We start from the raw sequence: 8,236 nt of genomic DNA, 5'->3' as shown, positions 1-8,236 counted from the left end.
ACCCATTGGACGGGCAGGGAAGTTCTTACTTGCGCTTTTATTGGCTACATTTTTATTAACGTTTGAGATATTACAATGAGAATATTTTCCTAAAATATGTATGTGATGCTAAATTTTAGAAGGAGCCTGGCCACGTGGCTGGGAGCCTGAGTGAGGGCTGGGCCAGGGGCTTGTGGGGGGCAAGTCTGTAGGGTCAGGCCTGCTGGGTTCCTGAGGCCGCACCTGGAGCCTCTTCCTAAACCAGCTGTGGCTCCTTCCAGAGGCAGAAAGAACTGGCTTTGGCAGCGGCAGCATAGCAGACTCCCTGGTCTGGAGGTAGAGGAACTCGGCCCACTTTCTCTGCCAGATGGGCCTACTTTTGCCCTGTGAGGCTGGGCAGCCCCCACAACCTGGCAGAGGGGGTGACCTCAGACAGGAGGGCAGAGCAGTGCACGGGGGACCCCACTAGCCCCCAGACCCACATGTAGGGTGCTGTGTGGACCCTGAGGGTGTCTTCCCAGATGGCGCTCGCTGCTGAACCTGGCAAACACGGCACCAGAGGAGCCAGTGGCCCACCTGTGCCCCTGGGCACCTGGCCCCGGGGTGGATGCGCTCCAGGGGTGGGAGCGGGGAGAAGGCCGATGGTGGAACAATTCCTGGTTCTGAGCCCTGAGCTAGGCACTTTCCTTACTCTCTAACTGTGACCTTGTAATTTCGTTTGGGAGCAGGGGGAGGTGGTTTAAGTTTTTGGGTTTTTTGGCAGAGTTGGGGAGTTTTTTCGGTCAGATAATGAAAACAAAGGGTTAAAATAATTCAAATAATGCAAAGGTTATACAGTGACAAGTCATGCCCCTACTTTGCTCCCAGCCCGTCAGTTCCTTTCTAGGAGGATCCACTGGATGCAGAAGCAGGTGGGTGTGTTCAGAACCCGCCCTTCCCATACTAGCAGAAGCACACCGCAAAAACTGTTTTGTCCTTTGCCTTTTTCACCAAAAATATGCATTGTTTTAGAGCTTTTTCATAGCAGTCCATCCGAGCCAACTCATTCTTTTTCATGCCTGGACTTCCATGACATACAGAATTAAAAAAAAAAAAACTAATTCATTAGTCTGGCTTAGTTGCAGCACGCAGCATCTTTCGTTGTGGTGAGCGAGGTCCTCTCTAAGTGGCACACGGGCTGCAGAGCTCACAGGCTCAGTGGTTGTGGTGCGCAGGCTTAGCTGTCCCACGGTGTGTGGGATCTTAGTTCCCCCACCAAGGATCAAATCCACATCCCCTGCATTGGAAGGTGAATTCTCAACCACTCCAGCCTTCACCTGTAATCAGATCTGGAATTCTGGCCTCATGGTTTTGTGCCTGCCCCGTACTAACTTCTGTTCTGCACAACACTCCCGGGAGGCGTAGAGTTCCCCATGTTAGAGATGAAGAAGCAAGGGTGACCACCTCGTTTGCCTGGGGACTGTCCCGGTTTTAGTTCTGAGAGTCCCGCCTCCCAGGAAAACCCTCATTCCCAGGCAAACTAGGGTGGTTAGTTGCCCTAAAGGAAAGCGAGGCTGGGAAGGGGAGGAAAGACTTTGTGAGTGGTCAGTGCAGGCCTGACATTGCAACTGTCCCCTCGGCATCGATGACACCATAGGAAGGCCATGATAGCAGCGCGTGCTTAGTAAGTGATTCCCCAGTGCCAGCGCTTCACCCAGTCCTCACAACGGCCCCGAGAGCTAGACGGCAGGGCACTTTGCACAGGACCCGTGGGCGGCAAACCCAGTCTGCGTCCAGCTGCAGGGTCAGCTCCCTCTCAGCCTCCAGCCCTGGACCCAGAACAAAAAAGGCGAATGAATAAATGAAGCACTAACATTTATTATTCTCGTTTTATAGATGGAAAAACTGAGGCACAGAGAAGTTAAGTCACTGGCTTGAAGTCACACAGCTCAAAGCAGCAGGGTCAGGATTTGAACCCAAGTAATGGCACCCCACTCCAGTACTTTTGCCTAGAAAATCCCAAGGACGGAGGAGCCTGCTGGGCTGCAGTCTATGGGGTCGCTGGAGTCGGACACAACTGAGCGACTTCGCTTTCACTTTTCACTTTCATGCATTGGAGAAGGAAATGGCAGCCCACTCCAGTGTTCTTGCCTGGAGAATCCCAGGGACGGGAAGCCTGGTGGGCTGCCTTCTATGGGTCGCACAGAGTCGGACACGACTGAAGCAACTTAGCAGCAGCAGGCTCCAGAACCCGTGTAACTTTGCCCTCTTCTGGAATGTTCTTGCCCACATTACCTGTTGGTGCCCCCACCTCCGACTCCTCAGACTGACCCGCCCACCCTGGCCATCACTGCCACTAACTTCCCCTTCCTTTCACGGCACTGCACTGCCGGGGCCCCTGGTCCCAGCCTCCTTTCACAGGAGTCTTGCCTCCAGCTCCCCAGTCCACACCTCCCTCTGTCCCCCTGGACTGGAGGCTTGTCTGGAACCCAGAGTCTGAGTTTCAGCCTTGCCCCACGGACTTTGTTTCATTGGTTCATTCATTCATCTGACTCTTCATTCCTTTGCTCAACAAACATTTACTGAAACTGAAATGAGCCAGCTCAATCCCCGGTGCTGGAAATTCAAAGATGAAACTAGCCTGGGCCTTGTCCTCAGGGGACAAAGAAAACCAGACAAAGACATAGCGCTCACAACCCAGTGAGACAGCAGCTCTGAGGAAGGTGGCCTGGGCACAGCAGCAGAGGCGGGTGGGCGTGGGGGCTCCCCACCTTGGGGCTCTGGGAAAGCTTTCTTTAGAAGGTTTTGTCGGGCATCTGCAAAGACGAGGAAGAGGTAGCCAGACAGGGAATCAGGGAGAGAGAGCTGGGGGTGGGGGCCTGGAACAGCTCGGACAAAGCAGCTGGGACGTAGCAGAGAGCGTGCAGTATCCAGAAAGGGCAAGGTGTTCCTTCCAGCTGGGGCCAGGCTATCCTCGGGCGGGGACACGTGGCCCTGGGAAACCCACCTCCTCTCCTGGTTGCCCAGCCAGCTCTGCACCCAGCAGGGCTTCCAAGAATCTCATGTCTAAGAATTAATCAGGAAAAAAACACAATAATCAGCGATGTGGACATGGAGTTATGTATGTGTGGAGGCTGTTTATCACGGTGTTCTTTGTTAAAGCAAACAAATGGAAACAGCCTCAGTGCCGAGCGCTGAGAAATGTTCTCCTAGCCAGGAGTTCACTGCTGGCTGGAGTCCTCTGAAGGGCTTAGAAGTCAGGTTTTCAGAGATTATTTCGTGCTACCAGAAAATGCATCTGATGTGATTTTAAGAGAAAAAAAAATAGCAAGATGCACACTATTATATTATTCTCAGGATGTATCTATATACACAGGCGTATCAGGAAGAAATGTATCCAATGCTTCACAGTGGTTATCTCTGGTGATGGGCTAACCTAGAGGTTGTATTTCCTTTTTACAAATAATTTCCTGTGTTCTCTGATTTTGCAACAGTGAACCAGTCTCACTTTTGTTTTTGGAGTCTGATTCTAGGAGACAAGCTCTGTGAGGCCAGGACTTCCTTTTCCAGCCTCCTCTGAACTCTACCTCCTGGCCTACCAAGAAATCTCCACTGGGAGTTCCCTGGCAATGCAGGGACAACGGGTTCCATCCCTGATTGGGGAACTAAGATCCCACATGCCATGGAGCAAGTAAGCCCTCACGCTGCCACTAGAGAGTTCGTTCACCACAAAGAAAGTGCAAGGACGATCCTGGGTGCTACAACTAAGAGCCAAAGCAGCCAAATAAATAAAAAGTAATTTTTACAAAAGAGCCCTCCACTGACCCACACAGACCCACCTATTCCCCAGCATCCCTGTGCGTTTCCTCGGCTATACCTCTGCCAGCCCTCCCCTTTCCCTCCCTCTCTGGTGAAACATCCCTGGCCTCCCACTGCCTCCGTCTCCTTCCTCCGAGGATCTGGTGTATGTGGAGGACCCACGCCATGAAGGCTGGGTTTACCCACCCAGCTCCTGCAGCAGACCCTAAGTTGCTGGAGAGAAGGACCTGCCTTTTCTCCCCCAAACACTTCAACTGGGGACCAGATTTATTGCATTTATTCCCCCTAATACTTTATTTTGAAAATGTCTAGGCCTCTGAGACACAGTAAGACAAACACCCACATGCCCTTCACTAGATTCTTCACTAGTCACTTCTTCCATCCCTCACCTGGTCTTGCTGACCCAGGGCAGATATCTCAGGCCAGGGCTGGGGCTTGGAAGGTGCTCGGCACCCACTGGAAGGAAGCAAAGAAGGAACAAGGATACAGTGTTGCTCCGCTCTCAGCCCTCTGCCCCAGCGAAGAGCCCTGCAAGGCGAAACACTGCTCTTTATAAAAGGCGGACACAGCGGAGTCACTTACCTGATTGGAGGCCTGCTGTCCACAGTCAGTGCAGACGCTTCTTGGACACCCAAGGCCCCTCTGTCCCTCCTGGCCTCCTCATCACTGACCCTGGGAGGCAGCCTTGCCTCCACGCCAGCCCGCTCCCCACACTCTGTGGCATTTGGGTCTTGGAGCATCTGCCCTTCTTGCTTACCTGGCGTGGACGCACAGCCTCGCCTTCCACGTCCTCAGAGAAGCAGAGGCTTTCCTCGGCCTCTATAGGGGGATCCCTCATGCTGGTTTGCCCAGGAATTTACTGTTGAGCACTGAAAGTCACGCGTCCTAAAAACCCCTTAGCCCCTGGCAGACCTCAGTGGCTCTTACAGGGTGGATCAGACCCCGTTGCTGGGAGTAACTGTCTGTGAGCCACTCGGGGTGAGCCCGCTTCCCCACGCCCCGCCAAAGCCACCGAACAGGCCCAAGGCAAGGTTTGCTGATGCTGGTTGACCGCCTCAAGGAACGAATGAATGAATGCCTATGAATGAATATATGGACGGGTGAGCAAACAATAACACTCTCTCCTTTGAATCTTTGCTCAAATGTCACCTTCTCTGTGGGGCCTTCCCTGGTCACACTGTCTCACATGACAAGTCCTCTCCCCAGGACCACCCCCACTTCCTGCTGTCCCAGCTTCCTCGGTGTCGACCACCAGGCGACATTCCCCATATGTCACTGTTCATTTTGTCTGGGGTCTGTCTCTCCCACTAGAGTGTTAGCTCTACCAGGACAGGAGTTTCGTCAGCCTCGTTTACTGTCATATCCCCAGTGCCTAGAACAGTAGGTGGTCAGCAGGTATGAATGAATGAATGAATGAATGAATCTGCATTTTCCTGCAAAAGGTGGAGCCTCTTGGCCTTCCTCTCACACATTTGGTCTTCAGGGCAACTTGCTCCACAGACATCAGCATGCATGGTGTCAATGGGTGGGGAGGGGGTTGCAGGAAGGAGAGTGCCCCATCTGATGGCCTGGTGGAGGAGGGGCAGAGGCCAGGATAAGAGCCTCAAAAGCCCTCACACCCAGATGTACATGAAGCCGAAGGCCCAGCATTTGGGGATGGGGTCTCTGGGGCAGGACGCCCTGCACTTTGCAACAGTCCTAAAAGGCCAGGATCACAGAAACCAAGGCCAACATATGCTAAATACTCATGATGGCTCAAGCAGAGTTCTGGGCTCTTTATGTGTGTTTTGTTTTCTCACTTGATTCTCAAATCTCTGAGAGGTGCTGTTGCCCCTAATTTGCAGATGAGGAGACTGAGGCTGGGGAAGCTGAGCACCTTTCTCAGGGGGCCGCAGCTAGTAAGTGGGGAGTCAGAATCAGACTCTAGAGCCCACTGCTGACCTCGGTGCCCTTGAGAAGGAAGGAGGCTCAGAGAGGTGGAGTCCCACTAGGTGGCTGGCCTGGGGTGGTGCCAAGGGTGACCAAGAGGAGGCGGGCAGGAGGCAGGGGAGGAGGACAGAGACCCTGGACCGGGCGGGCTGGGATCCATGTGCCAGAAGTGCAGAGCAGCTGCCCAGGATGCGGGGACTAGAGGGATCAGGCTTGGCTGGGGAGATGGGGGCAGACTTCTTAGTGGAGGTGTCCTCTCTTCCTCTCTCGGAAGTGGGTATGGAAGCCATGAGCGACCGTCTCCCAGCCCTCACGTGGGCCTGCACAGCAGTGTGATAAGGCCGGGCTGGGCAGTGGCCCCTCTCCCTGCCACTCCTCCTGGGCCCCCATCACCATGGTGATACCAAAACTTATTCTTGGTGGCACCAAAGCTTATTCTGTGTCAGAAGGTGGCTGAGTGCCTCAGGGCACTCTAAGTTACCTAATTCTTGCGTGTGTGTGTGCTCAGTCACTTCAATCGTGTCCGACACTTTGCGACCCCATGGACTGTAGCCTGCCAGGGTTGCTATCCATGGGATTCTCCAGGCAAGAATATACTGGAGTGGATTGCCATTTCCTTCTCCAGGGGCTCTTCCCAACCCAGGGATCGAACCCGCATCTCCTATGTCTCCTGCATTGCAGGCAGATTCTGTACCACTGAGCCAACAGGGATGTCCCTATCTAGTATCTTACACTCTCCTAATATAGACAGAGAAACCCAGTTCACACAGAGAAGAAACTGCCCAAGACACCAGCAGAGTAGGGTTTCCAACTTCAACTGTCTGGCTCCTGTGTGCCCCTAACACCTGCCCATACGTGGGGCCCCAGCTTACCCTGGCTCCCACCCTGCCAGCCTGTGCATCCCAGCAGACACTGCATTCAAGGCTCTACTGTGACCCCACAGAGGACTCAGTGTACAAGGCACACACCAGCACAGCCTGTGATTAAATCATACAGCAGTCATTTCCCCATTTGGATGCCCTGCTCCAGGTCTGGGGAAAAGTAACACTCCCTCATTTGGACAGAATGCAGGCCTTTTCAAAACCATCGCATCACGGGTGGGAGGTAGGAGGGAGGTTCAAGAGGGAGGGGACATACGTATACCGATGGCTGATTCATGTTGACGTATGGCAGTGCTCTGCTGTGCTTGGTTACTCAGTCATGTCCGACTCTTTTCGATCCCATGGACTGTACCCTGCCAGGCTCCGCTATCCATGGGATTCTCCAGGCAAGAATGCTGGAGATTATACCAACTCCAGGGGATCTTCCCGACCCAGGAATCTTGAACCGGGGTCTCCTGCATTGCAGGTGGATTCTTCACCAGCTGGGCTACCAGGAAAGCCTGCTGTATTGGCAGAAAGCAGAAAGCCTACTGTATTGGCAGAAAGCAATATTGTAAAGCAATTATCTTTCAATTAAAAATAAATAAAATTTTAAAAATTCCTTCTTTGGAGGGCAGAGAAGCAGCAAGAGCACAGGCTTTCAACCAGTAAACCTGGAAATGACCCCTAGGTCCACCCTCACATGTTGGAAAAGGTCAAGTGACTGCACCTCCCGAGGTTTGGTTTCCTGTTCTGTTCACAGGAGGTGGACAACAGTCATTGTGAGGACTTAAGGAGACACCACGAGAAAGGGCTGGGCACACAGTAGGAGCTCCGAAAAGTGGTGCTTTCCACTGAGGGTCACAACAACCCCCAGGGCCCTCCCAGGGTCCGAACCTGGCCCTGGGCCTACTTTTAAACTATGAGATTTTTTTTTTTTTTTAATTAAAGAAAGATTTATTTATTTGGCTGCACCAGGTCTTAGTTGTGGCACATGAGATCTTTCTTTTTATTAAGTTACAGCGCGTGGGATCTTCAGCTGTGGCATGTGGGATCTAGTTCCCTGACCAGGGATAGAATCCGGGCCCCTTGCATTGGAGTCTTAGCCACTGGACCACCAGGAAAGCCCCCAGACTATGGATGTTTGGAATCACGGTACATGTGAAGCTTACAGAATACACAGAAATGAGCTGACCCTGGTTGGAGCACTCCAGGCTGGCACAACTCTCATCTTCCCCTCCCCTCCCAAACTTATTTATTTTTAGTCGAAGGAAAATTGCTTCATAATATTGTGTTGGCCTCTGCCACACATCCGTAGGAGTCAGCCACAGGTATACACGTGTCCCGTCCCTCTCTAACCTTCCTCCCACCTCCCACCCCTTCCTGCCCCTCTAGGTTGTTATGGAACCCAGGTTTGAGCTCCCTGAGTTATACAGTGAATTCCCACTGGCTACCTCTTTCACTCGTAATGGTGTACATGCTTCCATGCTGCTCTCACCATCCGTCTCACCATCGCCTCCCCTCCCCGCCGGTGTCCGTGAGCCCACAACCGCCACCGTGACAGGGCCTCTGCTTCCGCAGTGTCTTCCTCAGGCCGGGGGCTGCACCAGGTCCCAGGGGAGTGGGACTCCCCAAAGGAGTCTCCTTTCCTCCTCACAGCTTCCTCCGCA

Source organism: Bos indicus x Bos taurus, chromosome 13, assembly GCF_003369695.1.
Source record: "Bos indicus x Bos taurus breed Angus x Brahman F1 hybrid chromosome 13, Bos_hybrid_MaternalHap_v2.0, whole genome shotgun sequence".
In the NCBI taxonomy this organism is placed as follows: Eukaryota; Metazoa; Chordata; class Mammalia; order Artiodactyla; family Bovidae; genus Bos; species Bos indicus x Bos taurus.
Note: the sequence above shows the minus strand (reverse complement) of the source record.